The sequence below is a fragment of the Lissotriton vulgaris genome, chromosome 6 (assembly GCF_964263255.1).
Source record: "Lissotriton vulgaris chromosome 6, aLisVul1.2, whole genome shotgun sequence".
Taxonomy (NCBI): Eukaryota; Metazoa; Chordata; class Amphibia; order Caudata; family Salamandridae; genus Lissotriton; species Lissotriton vulgaris.
Window position 1 is genome coordinate 81994989 of NC_141694.1, and position 20789 is coordinate 82015777.

The window sequence follows — 20789 nt, forward strand, 5'->3', positions numbered from 1 at the left end:
CCAAATAAGTAAACATGTGAAAATACACGTGAGCTTTCTAATTAATTTGAAGCTTTTTGATTGCTGATAATTAAAAAACAGCATTTAAACTCGAGACCAGGCACCCTCGTTTTTTTCCAAGCCTGAAACCTGGCACTTGCTCAGTTTAAGGTGCTGTTGGAACCTCGAGCCCATAACAAGCTCAGCTTTCAAGGGATTTCTGTCTGCCACCTTCCCTCCTACCAGAATGTGGCATTACAGCCAGATCTGACAACTTTAGAACAGAGGAACAAGGTTTGAGCCTCCACTTCAGTTCAACGGCCTGTGATTCTGGGCAAATTACTAGATCTCCCCATGACCATAAACAATGCATGTAGCCTCATGTCATTGAACTGGTGCTTATGTAAAGCACCCAGTCTATTAAAAACTGCAGACAAATGCACAAATAAGTAAAACCAAAGCCTTAACATAAGAAAAGACACAAACTATTTTGCCAGCTGATTTGTACAAAGTGAAACCAGAAAACCTGAATAAATCATGACTTCCTTGCTCAAATAGTGTGATCTTTGGCAAATATTTTATTTCACCAAAACTTTTTTCTTCATTAGTACTTTCAAATATATGAGTTCAGAATACCAGTTGTACAAATTATTATTGTGCTTTAATAGACTATAATCTATTTCTATAATAATCTGGCCACGTACAGGGTTTACATGACAATTGTCTTGCCTCTTAGTGCGATAATGGTCCTTATTTATTTTATTTGAAGAGTTTTATATAGCGCTGGCTAGACCCGGAGGTATCAGAGCGCTTTACATGAGGATTAGCATTAGAAAAAACAGTGTTACTTCAATTACTAGAGCTATATGAATAGAACTTGAAAAAACCGTGAAGCTGATTTAAAGAAGTGACTATTTCTAAAAACTAGATGTCAAGCAAGGAAGGAAGCAGAACGCTGCTTACCGAGGGGGGATTGCCACCTGCTTTGTTTGGGCAAAGTCGCGCCGCTGGTGGGAGCTTTCCGCAATCGGCGGTCAGGCTGCACGCTCCCAGCGTGCGTGAAATATTCTCCGGGCTATCTGTTTGGCTGAAGGCTTCACCGGGGGACTGCGAGGACCAGCAGCCCCCATTTCCAACAGCTGGTGCCTCTTCCCCCGGAGGCCACGCCCCCACTGGACACCTATTTACCTTTCGCGACACCCGCTTCGCGGGTGCCGCTCATTTTTACAAACTCTATTCACAGCAAGGAAGGAAGCAGAACGCTGCTTACCGAGGGAGGATTGCCACCTGCTTTGTTTGGGCAAAGTCGCGCCGCTGGTGGGAGCTTTCCGCAATCGGCGGTCAGGCTGCACGCTCCCAGCGTGCGTGAAATATTCTCCGGGCTATCTGTTGGCTGAAGGCTTCACCGGGGGACTGCGAGGACCAGCAGCCCCCATTTCCAACAGCTGGTGCCTCTTCCCCCGGAGGCCACGCCCCCTAATTGTCCCACTATATACTGACCAACCCCAAACGCAACGCGGGACGCGCGCGGGGAGAAGCGCGGGCGAAGCCCGGGCCAAGGGCGGGCCCGTTTAAGCCCGTTCAAGACCGGGCAGGACTGGACTGGGCCACTCCATTTACAGTTTGTGCTACAATATCCTATTCCTGTCATTTTACATTAATCATTTGGTTCTGGCTTAAGAAAACACGTTGTTCCTTACTATTGTAATAATCCTTACGATACAATGTCCCCGAGAACCACTAGGAACACTGTTAAAAAGCAGGCTCAATCTGCTGGCGAGGTCATTGGCCCAATTGATCAATTTATAACTAAAGCCAATGATGCCATTGAGCAGGGCATTATTCTACTGGACCGGAGGATCTCACAGGACTTGATGATAGCCAGACGCTCCTCGATGGGCCTACTGGCCACTGCAAAAACCCCCTTACGTCCTGTTGATTTTCCTCCACCAGCGACAGTGTGTGCAGAGACGCACACTGTTCCCTGCACAGTGGACCTTTCTGCATCCCTAAATTTGTCTGATTCCCATCTGTCCCTGGAAAAATCTCCTGCTATTTTTGCTACCCAACAACAAGTTAACTCCCCCCCTTCCACAATGGCTAGGGGTATCCGAGAAGGAGCCATTCCTAAAAAACTAAAGAAGAAGACAACCACTAAGTCCCCTCATTCCACCATCCCTCCTGCTACAACCATCCCTGCAACTCCTCTTTGCTCCAATTTCCCTCCGCAAAACCTTAATCCTTCACCCCACCACCATTCTCCTTCACTGTCAAATGTTCAGATAGTGGATTCCATCTCTGCTAATTTGAACATCAGTTCTACCAGCTCAAGCAGCCATTACAGCGGAGGAGATATGGTAAATGGTAATCTTACAACCAACACGTGTAGCAACGACAGTCTATTGCTCACCAGAATCGGTGATTTATTTAAATCCCACTTGGAACCCATAGAAAAGGCCCTACTTATGGTTCAGTCTCAACTTACCCAATTGTCCCTTGCACTATCTCAAAGTGCAGGAAACAAGAAGGACTCCAATTTGGCGAAAGGCAGGTCTACTACCTCAAATACTCCGAACGCCAAAGCGCTAAAACCCGGAACCTCTATGCAGAACCCCAACTCCAACAAACAAAAAGTCCCTGAGAAGTCTACTAAAAACCATTCCCTAGCATCTACAACCAAGCCACAACCGCCTCCTAAATCCTCCAACCCTTTACCTCCCCTCCCTGTAACCAATCCTAAACCAACAGCACCTTCCCTACCAAACCCTACTTCCTCCTTACCTACCCCTGCAGCCCTCACACCGGCTCCTGCTCAATCCAATAATGCTACTGGATTCAATAACATTCCTAACAATCGTAAGAGAAGGATCCCTCCTATCCATCTCCCACCTGAGGCCTCTCCGTACGTAGTAATAATGACTGGGGTTCCGGAACTCCCCCCAAACCAAGACGAACCGGTTTGGTCTTTAAAAAACAAAGTAATATTCTGGCTGTCCAACAATAGACCGCTTCCAATCTTTATGGATAACAGAGTCACTACAGTGCGTAGAGTGCCTTGGTTAGGCAATCTACCAAAAAACACACAGGGCGACTGTATTATAGTAAATTTTGAAGACCCAAATACAGTCGAGCATATTTGCTCTTGGGGTGATCAACTCTCTACTGAAGGGATAGCTACTCATAATCTGTCGCATTTCTATCCCCCTAGTACACGTCGTAACGCAGGTCCTCCGTGGTCCTGGACCAGGGCAGGAAATTGGGGCGGAGTCAGAGGCCGAGATCAATGGTCGGGGTATGGCTTTAACAATCCATCATCAGGCCACTTTGGTAATTGGAGAGGTCCACCATTATCCAATCGATATGATTGCTTGGATATGGTGGACTGACTACCCTCTATACTCTCAATAGACGGCAGCTACAACAGCGTCTTTCCCAACCCAAATGTCCCCTGTAACGGCATCCGGACGACTGACTCCTTCTTGCCACCTTTGAGTGGTATTGAGCTTGATTCTACCCCCTCCCAGCACACCCTGACCCAACAGCAGTCATTTTTTCCCCAACAGGTCAGATGTCACACCACGTTAGTTACCCCCGTAGATCCGCTTCCAAATTTGCAAACCACTGTCTTCCAACTTAGCGAGCCCAAACCTAATTCTTCTTTTCCTGTTATAACCACTCAGCTCCCGCCCCAACTCCCACACGTCTCCGCTGAACCTCAGCCTCCAACCCCTACTTTTTCATCAACCCAGGACCTTCCAATTCTATTCTGGAACATAGCTGGTTTAAGATCGAAAATCCATCTTCAGTCCTGGGTGGAAGTAACGAATAAATTTAAGCTAATTTGCCTAGAAGAAACTTGGGCAATTGACCCTATTTATATCCAGGGTTTTAAAACATTTCACCTTCCTTCCTTACCGTCTACACATGGTAGACCTAAGGGCGGCTTAGCCATCTACGTTTCCAATTTAATTCCTTTTACGATCATGGAAGTTCCGCTGGCTTCACCAATTTTTCAAATCCTCAAAATAGGTCCAGATAACTATTCATGTTATTATCTCATCAATATGTATAATAACTCTTCATTTAGCGACTGTGTAAAATCCCTATCGGAAATTACTTTGTATTTACTAGACCAAAAAGCTATGAATCAAGAGTTAAACTGTTATATTGTGTGGGGCGGGGACTTCAACGTACATTTGTGTAATAACTATAGCAAAGGTATCTGTGGGCTCTTAGATGAGCATGATGTCCCACTGGCCCACTTCACCCACAGTACAGTGGGCCACGCTCTAAACTCTTGTATTTCAGCACTAGAACTTGAATTCGCAAACATCTTAGTGTGCCCTGCTGTAGAGTTTAAGACGACCTTCCATGGGAGAGGAGCTACCACAATCATTGATTTTATTTTATGCTCCCAATCCTTAAGCCACCGATTGAAGCAATTTACAACTGGCACCGATCCCTCAAGCGATCACTACCCAAACAGCATAACCATAGTATTAAATACTCCATCCTCAGCCTGCCCGAAAACAAGTCACTTAGTGCAGCACTCTCTGGAGATGAGTAAAATTAACGGTTATGCTGTCAAGTGGTCGACGATCAACTCGACTGCGACCACTAGTAAGATCATTCAAAAAACCCTTCCTTTAATCCATCACTGCTTGGAGGCGTCATCATCCCCCCAGTTGATCCTCTCCAGCTTTGTCAAGATACTTGATGTCATCAGACAAGAGCTTACTCGTCCACATAGGTCTTACGACAACGATAAGGACTCTAGAGGGTGGTTTGACTCCCGTTGCCGTAAAGCGCAGCGTGCACTGAAAAGTGCTCTACACAATCAGACTAGGGATCAGCCCCTAATCGCCTCCCTAAGGAAAGACTATAAGATGGCACAGCAATCCCGTAAACGGGAATTAAAAAATAACCTCTGGGCCCAACTACACCAGAGCACTCTGACCAAAGACTCCACTCTGTTTTGGAAAACAGTTAAGGCCCCTTTCCTAGCTGACGAAACTGCGATACAGCATCTAGATGTGGCAGTACCTGCCGATAAATGGGTAGCACATTACTCGCAGATTTTCGGGGACACCCCCCTGACAACCGTAGTCCCCAGTCCAGATGCTGAAGCTCCCGCTAGCAATAACATCTTCCCTATCAACCTCCACTTTGATCTAGTGGAGGTAACCACAGCACTAACTGCCTCAAAGACCGGCAAGGCACCCGGCCCAGACGGGGTGCCCCTAGATATATTTGTGAGTAACATAGATCTTTGGTCTCCAATCGTCACACAGGTCATGTCTGCAGTTACCCAGATTGGCCTTATTGACTCTTGGTCTACCTCCGTGCTCCTGCCCATTTTCAAAAAGGGAGATCGGGATAACCCAGCCTGTTACAGGCCCATCTCCCTTTTGGATTCCCTAGGCAAGGTTGCCGGTAGACTTATCCTGGAGCGATTAAGGGACTGGGCCACAGAGAATAAGATCCTAACTGATTTACAGTTCGGGTTTCAAGAGGGCCTGGGCACAGTGGAACAGGCCCTAAATCTGACCTTACTCATAGGTAAATATGTTGGGGCCAAAGGCGGTAAGCTTCATCTAGTTTATGTGGATTTGAGTTCCGCATTTGATTGCGTAATTCATCTCAAGTTATGGGCGATCCTGAAGAATCTGGGTATAGATCCCGCACTGCTGAATTTTCTCAGAGAGTTATACTCGGACGCAAAAGCTTGTGTGAGATACGGTACCAAAGGGGAGCTTACTGAATCCTTTAACATCAAAAAAGGCGTAAGGCAGGGATGCGTCCTTGCTCCATTCCTATTTAACATCTACACAAATGGACTTGAGCAAGCGATGCTAGTTGACAGTAAAGATCTTCCCTGCATAAACTCCCGCCCCATCCCTGCATTACTGTATGCAGATGATTCAGTCATCCTAGCAAGGACACCCAATCAACTTCAGTCCCAACTAGAAAAATACTGTGACTTCATGTCCTCTCTTGGTCTCACAGTCAATAAGTCCAAGACTTTCGTCATGAACATTGGGAAGAGTGCCCAAAAATGTAAATCTCTCTTTATTCAGAAGACCAGATTAGAAACTGCCAATACCTACCCTTATTTAGGTATTCTTATTGATAATCATCTGTCCTGGAAACCCACCATATCCAGTAAGAAACTGCAGTTTCAACGTACAACATCAGCACTGACTTCGTTCTCTAGAAAACTGGGTAAGCCCGCACCTACTGTGCTCCTGAAGATCTACCAAGCTAAATGCATGAGCGTGGCCACATATGGGGCTGGAGTCTGGGGCTATGTGTCTGCAGACGAGCTACAAACCATAGAAAATTATTTCTTGAAATACATATTAGCCCTCCCCCGTAGTGCTCCGACTTACGGTGCCCATGTGGAACTCGGTTGGGAGTATCTGACTGACATCATTAGATACCAGCTGATTCTACTATGGCACCGTATATGGACTCAGGAGCAATGTCATCTAACTAGGTCATTAATATCTGACTGTCTCACCTTGTCCCACTGGAAAAAGATTCCCTGGTTGTTATATGTTTCAAAATTTTTGACAGATTTGAACCACCCTGCATATTTCACCGACCCTGAATCTCTAGTGGGCATTTCTAGAAAATCAATGAAAAAGCTATGTGCTGACCACCTAAGCGATCTCCGTCTGTGCTCTGAACTAGTTAAAAAGTCAAATGTTCACTTAACGATGGTCCAAAGTTCTTATGGCATTCAACCCTATTTGTCTTTTTTTCTGTCAAATTATGAGAGATATGTTTTAACCAGATTTCGGTTTGATGTATTTTATCGTCTTGTCTCACTGCCTGTGCCTTTAGACTGGTCACGGGAATTAGCAAATTGCCCCTGTGACGGTCTTACTCGCCAGTCAACTATGCATGTAACCTTCTTCTGCGGTTTTTATAAATTTCCGCGGAAACGATGGCTGGTTCCATTGCTTCGGCACTTAGGATTGAAAAGATGTAGACCGGCTCTTCTGGCACTCCAATACTTAGACACCCCGTACGTTGCCAAAACTGTTGCCTGCTTCCTCAAAGCCTCTTTGAAAATTCATTCTCAGCTGTTGGTAACTGTCCCCTAAGATTCGCTACTACCTCGTATAAAGAGAGTTATTGATTACTTGTAAGTTATCTGCCTTCCTTAGCAGCAATTGAGCAAACTGAATCTATACTGACTATTGTGCTATTATATTTGTACATTGAGTGTTAGAGTTTATTTGTAAAATGCCTTCCTTAGAAGTCAATGACCACATTGAATTTTTATAATGTTTTAACGTTTTTAAAAATGTACTTTTTATGATTGTAAATTCAATCGAAATAAAGTTATCTTTTGACTTTGACAATTACTAGAGCATAGCATTACTTAGACATAAAACAGTGTTACATAGTTCCATCAGTTAATAGAGCATAGCTTAACAAGTCCTATGGAGCATCGAAGGGAGTGGGGGAATGGTAAGGGGTTGGACAGTTGATGGGGTCAGGCAGACCAGCTAGGGAGATAGTACTTCAGGGGAACATCAACAAAGTCAGAGTAAACAAGTCAAGAAACTTGTTGCTGCTTTGTCGGGGGAGCAAGTCTTTGTGCGTCCCAGCCGCCTTCCCGGAAAGGGGTAGCGGTAAACCAGGCGACTGTGGTCAAGTCTGGAAGGCAGGTGACGGCCGGAGGGGTGATCCCCAGCCCATCTCCTCAGCAGCTACCTGGGCAGCTCAACCGGGCATCGGCCATGTTGGAAATGGATCCGCAATTGGCAGATTTTGGTTGATCCATCAGAAGGCGAGGGAAGGAGGAGATGAGGCGGGGTGAGAAACAGTGCCCATGTCCAGAGGGTAGGTGATGGCCGTGGGGGTGATCCACAGCCAATCTCCTCTACAGCTACTTCGGTAGCTCCACCAGGTATCAGCCATGTTGCTAGGACTCCGTCCGCAGTCGAAAGATTATCACAGTTCCATTCGAAATTGTTGAAGTCGGCATTCAAGTTAGATCAAGGGAATTGGGGAATCAGAGGACCACCGTCCATAGATCCCCAGGCATAGAGGGTCCTGGGGGCGGGGGCAGAATCCAGGGGTAGAAGCACAAGAAACTCAATTGATGGGATTTAGTTAGAAGGTATTTAAAAGCTATCATTTTTTTAAAGTACTTGTCGGTGCTATAATGTAACATATTCATGTCAAAGCTTCACATGTCAAAGAAATACACTTTTTTTACTTGTAAGCGACTTTATCATATTTTACAGGATGTTTGTTGCGTTATTTGCATAAATATTTTTAGGGCTCGGCATGGGTGTAGCTTCGGAGGGGTGTTACACACCCCTAATAAATGTCTGTCCGTTCTATAGTTGGGTACCGGTGGTTTCAGTCGGTTATGGTGACGCGTCCGTTGTATTTCACCAGTCATTTTTCCATACACATAGACAAAAAACGCACACACTCGCTCGGTTTTAAAAGTCTTCAAAAATATTAGTTACTTTACTCTCCCTGTAAATGTGTTGGCTCGCCCACCTAACCCTTCTAACCACACACACTTCCTAGCATAGCGTGCTACACATGCTGGTGGCTTAAGTGAACCACATAAGGCTAGTGAGCGCTATAAACGCTGCAATACAATGAAATACAGCGCAGCAGACAGCGCCGGGACCCGCTCACGCACATCGGTCCGCGGGGCAGAGGGTCCTGGCATGTGTGGGCGCGGTACTCACCCCGGGCAGCATCGCCGGACCCTCCTCCTCTGCGCCTCCGACCTCGGCAGAGAGGATGCAGGAAAAGCTTCCGGATCACAGGTCGGTGCTCAGCAGTGTCTGGGCTGGGCTGCCTCCCGGTGGCAGCGCAGTGGGCCCGGGCACCGGTAGCACGACTCGGCACGCGTGCCCCCTCCCTCCGCCGGCGTCCCCGCCCCGCATGCTCACGCCTTGCCTCCCCGCCCGGCCGAGCCCAGGGCAACTGAGGACAACGGGGCAGAAGTCTCCCCGCGTCCAGGGCACCTGAGGACAACGGGGCAGAAGTCTGCCCGAGTGCCCGCGTTGCCGATAGTTTCCTCCCAACCCGTGTGCCCGCGGGGGCTGAGCGCTGCGTAGACCGAGGAGTCACCTGATCCCGTGTGCAGCCCTCATGGAGGCGATAAACTGAGAATAAGTAACTGAGAGAGCGCCTCTGCCTCAACCCCCCCCCCCCCCCCTACACCCTCCACCCTTCACCCTCCACACTCCTACTCCTCGGGGGGGCTCAGCTCCAGCCCCTCTACCGCCCACCCGGCCTCGGTCTCCAGCGCCAGCCTCAGTTAAGCCAGCGACCAGCTAGAGGTGCGGACGCTCTGTCCCGGCGCCACCCCTCGCACCGTGTGCTCTGCCTCCGGCTGCCATTTGTTTATTTATTTATTTGATTCAGTTTACCAACAGGTGTCAGAGCGCTTTTCAAAAGAACCAGGTAAGTTACAAAAGGTCATCAAGATAGACCAGAGGTCTTCAAACAGTGGGGCACGATCCCCAGGGGAGGAAGCGGAGGCCAGGGAGGCGGATGGCCAGGTCACCCCCGCAGGGGGCTTGAAGCCCCTTAGCATTCCCCCCACTGCCCGGCATGGGCCAGGATGCCCAGGTGGACGGAAGAGGATACTAAGGGGCAGCAGATCTCGCCTCCCCAGGGACGACGCACTTCCGTCAGCACGTGGGTACTAGGGTGGCTCACCTGGGCAAACCCTCTTTTCTGGCACAGGCAGCAGAAGGATTTTGCCGCCCACCCACCAGGCAGCAAGGAAGCAGACAACAGAAATCAACAGAAGACTAACAGCGTCGCAAGCGGACTTGCTGGGTGATCGTTATGCATAACTAGAGGTGACCCCCACACAGCTCTGCTAAGCCTCCAAGCCCAACCTAAAGCACGTCTTGTCCCAGGAGTGTGAGCTGCCTCACATCTACGGAGACGCCCGAGTGACATGTAGCCAGCCAGAGAGAAACAGACCCCAGAGATGGGCCGCGCATCTCATTGCGTGGCCGGCGTGTAATACATGCGGCCTGACAAGTTGCTGCTATGGATTCATGCGGGATTACAGCGTCTGCTGTGCTGTGTACTCTATACACACAGTCCAGTCTGGCCTCGCTTTGGTCGCGCTCCCCAGCTGGGTGGTGTCTGACCGCATAGTAAGATTCTGCCTGCTGGGATGATGCGAGTGAGTGACCCCCATCTTGTAAATCAGCCCCTGAGGTGCGCCAACTGACCTGTGGCTAACACCGTGCACACATCACTCTGGGACATGGGCTGCACCCACTGAGTTACCTGTCCAGGACTAGACCAGGGATGAAGGGCCTGTGTCCCTGGGTGTGTTTGTGTCCTCGTGGTATGTGTCACTGCCTGTTCGTTTATACAGTTGGCTGGGGAATCTTTTTTTTCTGCTTATATTTGTGTCTGTGTCACACGTGTACACAGAACCGCGTACATGCCTATTTAGTGCTTTAAGTGGGATGAAAAAACTGGGGGGGGGGGGGTCTTTCAAAGTGGCTTGGCCAATGTAATTAAGGGCGTGGCTTAAAAACATGTAAGCAAAAAATCTGCGCTTAGCATAGTGTGCCGCCCAACTTGTATTTTGCTGTTTCTGTCATTGCATCCAGATATATGATACAGCAATTAACATCATACCTATAAGAAGTCAGGACTAGTGGCTTTGCCAATGGTTGTTAATTGCATTTGATGAATAATCAGCATATAATATTGAAAAAGCTTCCACTTAAAGCATTGGTGACCCCACCACGATGTTGCTGCTCCTGCGAAAGGAAATCTAGAGAGAAAATGACTCTCTTTAAAGGATTTGCCTTCCCCTACAACGCTCACCTGGCATGATGTCATGCCGTAACTTCTCCACTAGTGAACAGTGTGAGCAGCGCAGATCGATGGGCCTGCTGTCCGAAAAAAAATGGACCGCCTGTGCCAGGGCACAAAACAGAGCCCGGTAGAGACCCCTTTAAAAAACTGCTGGTGCTTGTAATGTTGTGCAAAGTGGGCGCAACCACCCTAGCCCACGAACAGCGTTAATGTATTTTGTCACCTTCTCCCCCCTTAAGCGTATGTTAAATGGCTCCGCCCGACGTACGGACGGAGGGCAGGTTGGATAGTTAATAAAAAGCCCAAGACCCTGGGCGTGGCAGGCAGTTGACTGACCACTAATCAGACATACGTGTGGTCTCCTTTCATGCATGCTGTGAGGCCTATTCACAACACCACAGTGCTCAGCACCAGAACCGGCCCTCTTAAAGCCCTGTTCCTATGTATTTGCGAGCCTCAGCGTTCCCTTTATTATCTAACAGGTGTTTACTACAAAAACACAGTACTTTGTTCTTGCAGTCCGACAACGCATAAACACGTCGCTCTTTCTCGCGAGACAAGGTGTTTGCAGAATGCCGCCGACTCTCGTCCCCTCCGGATTTTGCCTGCTGTCTGCCTGTCATGGGGATGTCGCTATACATGAGTATTCTTAAGTTCTTATGTGAACTGCACGTGTTGGAAGTATGTACGTTTGGTGTCTTAGTGATGTGGCCTCCATTTGTATACACTTGGTATGATTTCATGTTCTATGTGTCCTTCCTGTTCATTTGTTTCATCATGTGTATACTTTATATGTCATGTGTATCAATCTTTATTCTTTCTGTGTATGTGTGCTTATGTTAGTTATTTTTATGTGCGTTTGAGTGCGCTTCCTTGATCTGATCCACACGTGTGCAATCGTTGTGCATTGTGCCTATGTAGGGTTTGTGTAATTGAGTATCAGTTGTGTGTGCATCTGTATAGGTATCACTGCTATATTGTTATTGTGTGCATTCAAGTCTAAGTTTCGTGTACCCTGGGTAGCGTTTGCGAGTCTTTTATTGGCATTTTGGCTGTGTGCTTGTCTATGATGGCTTGTGCATAGATAAGCCTATAATGTTTGTAGGTGCTTTCTCTGCGTTTGTGCAGATGAGTGTGTGCGGATTCATTGACATGCGTATATAAATATGCAAATGTTACCATATTTTGGCCACATAATGTGTATGCTTATATCTCTGTACACGTTGCCTACGTATTTACAGCTATTATTCTTACGTGTTGTTGTCCAGGTGTGCAAACCCATCACTCTGCATCCCTTGACGAAGAGCAGTCAGTGCGTGTAGTGCGTACCCGTCTCTTTTTTGGGATGCCAAATGTATCCACGTGTTGCTGGCTCTCCTTCCCCAGCACACTCCCTAATTCGGCAGTGTAACCTTTCCCTCTCTGTCTCCCTCTCTCCCAAGACGGCCCGAACCCGCTCCCTCTCCCCCATCACTTCTAACACCACTCCACATGTAACTAACCTCGAGGCCAGCCCACACTGCAGTTACTGGGAGTGAGCATTTACCATTCTAACTTCTCGACCCCTTGAACACTGTGGTACACTCTCCACAGGACCAATGGGAAAGTTTATGCGGTAAACTTTTGAAGAACGTGAAGCAAGTGCAGCGCCCCATCTACAGTTCGTTTGAAAAATAAAGCAAGGTTTGAGGTTCAGAGGTCCCCTCACACCCCTGGGGCAGTGTAAATACTGCACAAATGATTGCTAGCCCTTATCCAAAGTATGTTTTGGGCACCTTCACAGAGGACACGGACAGACACGAACAGCGGGAGGGGGCGGGAACAGCGGGAGGGGGCGGGAGGGAGGACAGCGGGAGCCACGAACAGCGGGAGGGGGGACAGTGGGAGCCACGAACAGCGGGAGGGGGCGGGAGGGGGACAGCGGGAGCCACAAACAGCGGGAGGGAGCGGGAGCCACGAACAGCGAGACAATCCTCATGGGAAGACAAAACAAAAAATAATGGCGGACACAACGTTCAAGATTTTTCGGATTGGGGGTGTGTTCGGTGTTCTCAGAATGGGCGTGGCCAAAAAGTGGAAAGAAGAACACCGAACACACCTCCAAATCCAAAAAGGACGGAGCCTATTCGGAGGGACAGCTCTCTCTTCCAATGGCTGGCCTCGGTTTAGGAAGCCAGCCAATGGGAGAGAGGCAAAAACAGAGGCGGGACAAATAGTCCATACTAAGAATCATTAAATCTCTGTACTTCCGGTTCTGCCTTCGGCAGACCGGATATTACCTCGACTTAAAAAGGCGAGCTATACCCCATCAGAGGGGCGATGGGGTCGCCAATAATAAATGAGATCCTCAGGCCATAGGGGGCCATGAGAAGAACATTACGGCGACCCCTTCATCCCGTAATGGACAGTTGGTATCCTGACAGCTGGGGGTTGGCCTTACCTCGCTCCGTGGTGGCACTGGGGCTGCAAACATTTATAAACAAGCATTGGCATTGCATATAGGTTTCGCCTTTGGGACCTTGTAAGTAAACAAAAAAAACTGAAGTGTAAGACTTCACGTTTACATTTACTACATCCTAAATACGAAGTAAATATAAACGTGGTCTTATATTTGTTTTTTTTTACTTACAAGGTTCCAAGGCGAGACCTATTGGCTAGGCCAATGCTTGTTTATTTTGAAGAGGAGAGTACCGGCACTTCTCGAGAGAAATGCAATACCTTTAATTGGAGAGTACCGGCACTTCTCAGAAACAAGCAGGTACTCTGCTACAGAGTACCTGCACTTTTATTTTTCCATTTTAAGCACTGGTCATATGGTATCCTGTTCTGCACAGTACTACACACACCAGTGCCCAGTTTGTGGGGCCGACTTCCCATTAACGTTACTGTATGATGTACATCAGGTATAAAGACCGCTTCATACATGCAACAACACATACAGTGGTGTAAGCCACGTGCAATAGTGACCTGCACATCACTCTGTGCATACACCAGGCAGCACTAGCCACAGTAACAGCGTTTTTGGTAAAAGTGCAATGTGCTGTGCAGCTGAGTAAGCCCTAAGTACAGCACTGCGTGTGTGCATGCACCACACTTAAAACCAATTATAACAATTGTAGTTCTTGGATACAACCGTGACCTTTTTTTTAATAGAGTGTTATATAGCGCGATCTTGACCCGAATCGGGTATCAGAGCGCCTTACATAGCATCAGTTGCATTACATGAGCACAGATTCATTTTTGTTAGGCACATACATTCATACAGGCATTTGACAAATGTGCAGATGTTCGATTTTTAATCTTAATTTTTCTTATTCCGTTTTGCTACAGAATATACGTGAAAATATTTTGGTTTTCCTCAGTCGTGTTCCTGTTGTTGCACAAATGTACCAGTAACCTTAATAAGAGGTGGATCAAGGTAGGGTAGAGGGGGCACTCGGCTCAGTTTTGCAGGAAGATCATGATAGCTGTCGGACTTGGACAGAATCTAGGCCCAAACACCAAAATAATAGTGGCCACCAATAACCCACATACTTGTGAAGCACGCTGCTTCGGTGTTTTGCAAGGCGTGAGGCACTGCATGCAATGTTTGTGGTCGCGTCAGGTAAATCAACAGCAAAAATGGTTCAACAGGCCAAAAAACCGGTCCACAGACAGGTCATGTCAGACTAGCCATTCTGGCACTGCCTGAGTACCCTAGTGTAGTCCAATCCGACCCAGGTTGCGGAATTAACAGGAAAAGCACGTGCCCGTTTCTTTCCATAATGGTAGATAAATACAGTGGGAAATGCTGCTCCTGCGTGTGCGTCTTTGGGCAGCACGAGGAATACAAATACAAAAGGAATGACAAAACCAGTAGGCCTGGTTTTAACATGGAACGCAGGCATGTACCAATGCGCACAGGTGTATGGCTGCGTTTCCATCTATTAGCCCATTACAGCCAGACAAATTGGCTTTGCCAGTGCTTGTTGTTGGTGTTGTTAATTCACTAAATGAAATTAGGCAAACTGACTTAAGGGGGAGGGCAGAAACAAAAGGAAGCCGGTGGAGTGGTAGGGGAGTGAACAGTAACAAAAGGATGCCGGAGTTACACATAAGGAAGGAAGGAAGCTGACACACGGGGAGAGATCACAAAGGAGACACCAGGACACAAAGATAAGTAGGAAAGCTCACATGGGGTGGATAGAGGGTTCAGCGGTGGAGGCAGAACCCACAGTGAGGCAGAATAAAGCTAAAGAAGCGAGACAGGGAACGAACATACAGGGCGAGGGGTCACAGAAACGAGGGAGGATGGGGTTAAAGGGCAAACAAACGGGAAGAGAGAAAGACAGGCAGACTTAAGACCAAGTCAGAGACAAGAATTGATGGAGAGTAAAACGATTGAAGTATAAAGACAGGAATTACCTACACGTAAAGCATATTTATTTTCATTTCCTTGTATCACTTATAGAAAGAAAGCAGCATTAAGATAATAATAAAATAGATATTACGCTCAGTCAACTGCAATCATACGCTAGAAAGTACCTAAAAGTCATCATTGAAGCGTGGAAATAGAACTCCCACTCAATGAGTTTAAGAGTGTGACAGCACCACCTAGTGTGCATTCAAGGCAAATAGAAATGTTAACAAGCATTGGCAGCGCGGCAGAAAGCCGTGCGGCAGTGAAAGTGGCAGCAGGGGGAGGGGGCATGGGCGATTTCTTTTCAGGAGCGTGCAACCATATGGCGCCACCATATGGCGCCACGCCCTTCCGAAAGGAAATCGCCAAGTTTGCTGAAAAAGCTCTGCCGATGGCATTAGGTCCCCTCCTATGCGACGCATGCGCGTTGCGTAGGACGAGACCTAAAAAGCTTGAACTGATCATTGAGATAGCCAGATCCTTGCCATAAAGGAAAGACTGTTTTGCCTTATAGGTGTGGGGCATTACAATGGACGTTCCTTCCCCACCCTTAATAAGAACCACTCCTATTGGTGTTTCAGTGTTGCTCCGGCGGTGCAAGTATGGATAAATTACTTACCTGTAATCCTAGTTCTCTTCCAGGGGTATCCTCATCAAAGTCACAAGCACTGAATATTCCCTCCCATGTGCAGGGGCCACAGAAATAATAAAAAAATTAAATATGGAAACCATATATGTACAGCTCTACATATATATACAAACATATATAATTTTTTCCCATACCAATGCAGACCTCCATATGGAGGCTAAACAATGTAATTGCACACATAAAGACTGCATTTGCCAATACATAAAGACATAAGAGGGCAAGTAGTACTTGAACTCAGTCTTTTAATGAGTAAAAACACTCATAAGAGCAAAAAACCTGCAAATAAACAGACATTGTTAGCCTACAGGCTGCATTGCAAAACAATAGCATGGAAAATTAAAGCACTTTCAACAAAAACTGGCACGTGCCTTTAAGGCAGCCATGACCCCTAGCTTCCCATCATGCCTCAGGGGTGGCAGTTGGGTCAGTTGTTCTTTGTATAACCCTGAAGGTCAGGGCCCAAAGATATCTTTTAACACTTTAGAAATAATCTCATTTGTCTGGGGCTGCAGGTGGGTTTCTAATGACTGATAAGGATACCCCTGGAAAAGAACTAGGATTACAGGTAAGTAACTAATCCTTCTCTTCCAGGGGATCCTCATCAATAGTCATAAGCAATGAATAGAATAGCAAGCCCATCAACCACCTGCAAACAAATGAGAACACAAAGTGATTGGATCATCAACAACCGAAAAAATCAGCTGTTGAACAGATTTCTCAAGGAGGCTTGCCCTACTTGAGTGTTCGCTCTAATATCTGAGTCAAGACAGTAGTGTCTTGTAAACGTGTGTACTGATCTCCAAGTAGCGGCTTTGCATATCTCGGAGAGCGGTACCTTATTGAGGAAAGCAGTTGTGGCTGCTTTTCCTCTTGTAGAATGAGCTTTGGGAGCGGACAAGAGTGGTTTCCCGGATAACTGGTAAGCCAATTTAATGCAAGAAACTATCCATCTGTAGATGGACCTTTTTGTTGCTGGGAAACCTGTTCTGACTGAACCATAGTTGATGAAAAGATTTTCAGACTTTCTCACAAACTTCTACCTTTCTAGATAGAACTTCAAAACCCTTTCAAGGTCTAATGAATGAAGGGCCCTCTCTGCTGGTGTGGAGGGGTTAGGAAAAAAGGTTGGGCGGGAGATAGTTTGATTGACATGAAAATCAGACACCACCTTCGCAAGGAAGGCTTGATGTGTTCTGAGCACCACCCTGTTGAGATGGAAGACTAGATAGGGTTCTTTGGCACAGAGAGCCTGTATCTCGCTCACCCTACGAGCCGATGTGATAGCTACAAAAAACACAACCTTCCACGTAAGGTGTTGCAAGGTCGCCTTGTGGATCGGTTCAAAAGGTGGACCCATCAGTTTGGACAGTACCAAGTTCAGTTACCAAGGGGACGAAGGGGGCGGAATCAGAGGACCTTAAGGTCTTGAAGGAAGTGCTTCACCAATTGTAACTGAAAAAAATGAGGGTTGAGAAGGCGAACGCCTATAAGCCGTAATGGCCGCCAGGTGCACCTTAATGGAGGAGAATTTCAAACCTGACCTGGCAAGGTGAAGTAGATATGGCAAGATTACATCCTCCTGGCCCCTGGTGGGACTACAATCATTCTGCACACACCATATTGTAGTGTAGTTCCTATATTCCCAATAGGCTCTGCGCATTGGAATAACATAAACAATAGTTTAGACGTAGGACTGAAGTAGACTAGGTCTCTATTGAATATGTTAGACTTAATTGTGAATGCCAGCTAGCTCAGAGGTCACTAGAAACTTTCTCAAATAAACAAGAAGGGATTAGTTTCTGACAACCATATAACATGACAACTTTGTTCCCCAAGAATAAGAATTATATCTTCAGAGTCACGGAAACAATAGATGTCTATTTCACTCAGTCAATCGTGCATGCTTGGTTTCACCAGGGTTTTTACAGAGAAATAGACGGGCATTTTCAATGAAAAGGTTATTTATTGAGCAGTCTTCTTTCTCATGCAAGAGAAGTGAATTGCTACAATCGTAATACTTGCTATGAAGTAAAGTGCGTACAGTAAAAGGAGTATTATGAAATAATACTGTAAAAGCATGATATGGTTTCCAAGCCATAAGATACATAAAATAGGTAAAATACATACAATGATAAATAATGACCAAAAGTACTCAACTGGTGCAACTAAACTACACCTACCCCGGTGTACCTAACCTAAGTCTAGTACAAGGGAAGAAGTAAGTGAGGTGCAGCTTGAGTTAAATAGTTTCTGCCAAGAATCTATCCAAGAATTCTCTAAGGGTCTAATCAACTCCGTACCTTGGTTATAGAATGAAGGAGGTCTTGTATCTCTCTCTCAGGACTCGATCTCCCAGTAACCCGCAAGGGTAGCAGGGAAACACTGGAGCTGGATTTCTCAGCAGGAGAAAGGACAGCGTCTCTCTCAGTGCGTCAGCTGGAGGGTCGGCTTCCTTGGGCACTCGCTACAGCAGGGCGTCAGGAAAGTAGTCAGTCGATCTGCTCCAAACCACCGTGTGTTTGCTAGGGCAGATGTGGGTATATTTATACCTGGAAGGTGCCGAGTTTGACGTAAGGGTGGACATAATAACGTCACTAAGAACTCGAAGTTCTTTACACGCTCCAGGAGTTCTGGGACAAATCAATAATCGTGCAGCGGAAAGTCCCGTACTGCTGAAGGCTGGTTGTCTTCAAGAACTTGTTGTACTCTAGGAGCTTAGTGGAAGTAGCCATCCCATATTTGGACTGCATTGGTTGTGTCTAAATATGGTTATGATTCTTATGCCTATATAAGGATATGATAAGTTATACCTACATAAGGGCACTAGCAGCCCGTCCCGACGTTGTCCGGGTATGAATTGCTGCCGGCCAGTAGTATATTGTTTTGTAGGATTTCGTTTTGATATCATTTCTTATCTGTGACAGGCTTGTGAAACGCTCCGATTCACAATGCACTGCTAATGCACTTAAGAGTGCGTGTTCAGTAGTGTGTGAACTCGAGTTTCCCTACTTTATTTTTCCTTGCAATATTATATAGCGCGAACTCGACAACATGACATGAGCACAATTTACATTACAGAAGAACACATTCATTTGTGGTAGGCACGGGGAGACAAAGCGATTTGCCTGGAATCACAGGATGTTGAGCTGATGCCGAGATTCGAACGTAGCTCCCCAGCTCTAAAGTTCACAATTCTAGAATTTGTGGCGGGAGGTGTGTCTAAAAGTGTATGTCGGTGCAGGCCATCAATGAGAGAGACCTGTGCATTTTTCTAATGGGTGGTGAAAAAATATGAGTATGTTGCTGGAGATGTGGGCCACCATACCACCAATGTACTTACCGGGGGAGGGTAAACACCCATTATTCCGCAATTTTCTTTCCGCATACCATCACTCCGCATACTTTCATTACGAAAGTACCATGACTCCGCAATGCCATTATAACGCATGGCACAACATTTTATATGCTTTTATCAGACATACATTTACAACAAAATTCATTGTAAATGCATGAATGGTAAATGCATGTTTTTTTAATGTTTGGATAAGGTAAGTATGGGTATAGGGTTATATGTTTTGGGGTACTGAGGTATATGTTTTGGGGTGTTTGGGTATTTTAAGGGTTCAGATAAAGTTTTGGGTTATGGGGTACAGGGGTAGTTTTAGGGTTTAGTGATAGGTATTGGTTTTGGGGTACAGGGGTATTTTAAGGTTTCAGGGCTAGGTTTGGGTTTTGGGGTACATGGGTATTTTTAGGGTTCAGGGCTAGGTTTGGGTTTTGGGGTACAGGGGTATTTTAGGGTTCAGGGGTAGGTTTGGGTTTTGGGGTACAGGGTTATTTTTAGGGTTCAGGGCTAGGTTTGGGTTTTGGGGTACAGGGGGGTTTTGGGTAGAGGGGTATTATTAGGGTTAGATTTGGGTTTTGGGGTACAGAGGTATTTTTAGGATTCAGGGCTAGGTTTGTGTTTTGGGGTACAGGGGTATTTTTAGGGTTCAGGGCTAGCTTTGGGTTTTGGGGTACAGGGGTATTTTTAGGGTTCAGGGCTTGGTTTGGGTTTTGGGGTACAGGGGTATTTTTAGGGTTCAGGGCTAGGTTTGGGTTTTGGGGTACAGGGGTATTTTTAGGGTTCAGGGCTTGATTTGGGTTTGGGGTACAGGGGTATTTTTAGAGTTCAGGGCTTGATTTGGGTTTTGGGGTACAGGGGTATTTTAAGGGTTCAGGGATAGGTTTGGGTTTTGGGGTACAGGGGTATTTTTAGGGTTCTGGGCTAGGTTTGGGTTTTGGGGTACAGGGTTTTTTTAGGGTTCAGGGCTAGGTTTGGGTTTTGGGGTACTGGGGTATTTTAAGGTTTACAGGGTAATTAAAAAAAACATATATATATAAATATAATATTCTTTTTAATTTTATATATATATATATATTTAATCAAATATAAATTTAAATAATTCAATTTTTTAACAAAATATTTTTTAATTAGGTATATTTTATTTAAAAACATAATTAAGAATTAACCATTTTTTAATAATATATATTTAGAAAAAACCAGGAATGTTTTATTTTAGAGTGCAGTGTAGATTAGGGTGCTCTTACTTTTTAAAATACTTTTAAAGCGAGTATACATTTAACATGCATGCCTTTTGGTTTTAAAGGCATGCGTGATAAATGCATATTCGTTCTAAAAGTAGTAGTTATTTTGGTATGCGGACTAATTGTAATTGCGGGATTAAAAATGCGGGATTTTGGTATGCAGGATTTTGGTATGCGGGATGTGATCATATATTCATCCAGACAGGTCTTGCTGGGACAGGTGGTTTTTCTTCAGTGGCCGTTGGCTTTAGCTTTGTGTTACTCAGACTTCTTCTTGTTTCATTTAAGTCCTGTAAAACAGCCAAACGATCTTTGATATCAAAGGGTTTTTGTTCCACC

At 46.1% G+C, this 20789-nt stretch overlaps 1 protein-coding gene across 2 annotated transcripts in view; it reads right to left on the minus strand.

Annotated features, from left to right (window-relative positions):
* The window catches only part of LOC147706829 (ATP-binding cassette sub-family C member 10-like), a 1327484-nt gene extending 1318137 nt beyond the window's left edge, over positions 1-9347 (minus strand). Inside the window, exon 1 of one of the 2 annotated variants that reach the window (XM_086925963.1) lies at positions 8703-9347. The gene's annotated coding sequence lies outside the window, so the exon portion shown is untranslated. The remainder of the gene's footprint in view (positions 1-8702) is intronic. The other variant, XM_086925964.1, reaches the window with a different exon arrangement.
* Positions 9348-20789: the final 11442 nt, after the last annotated feature.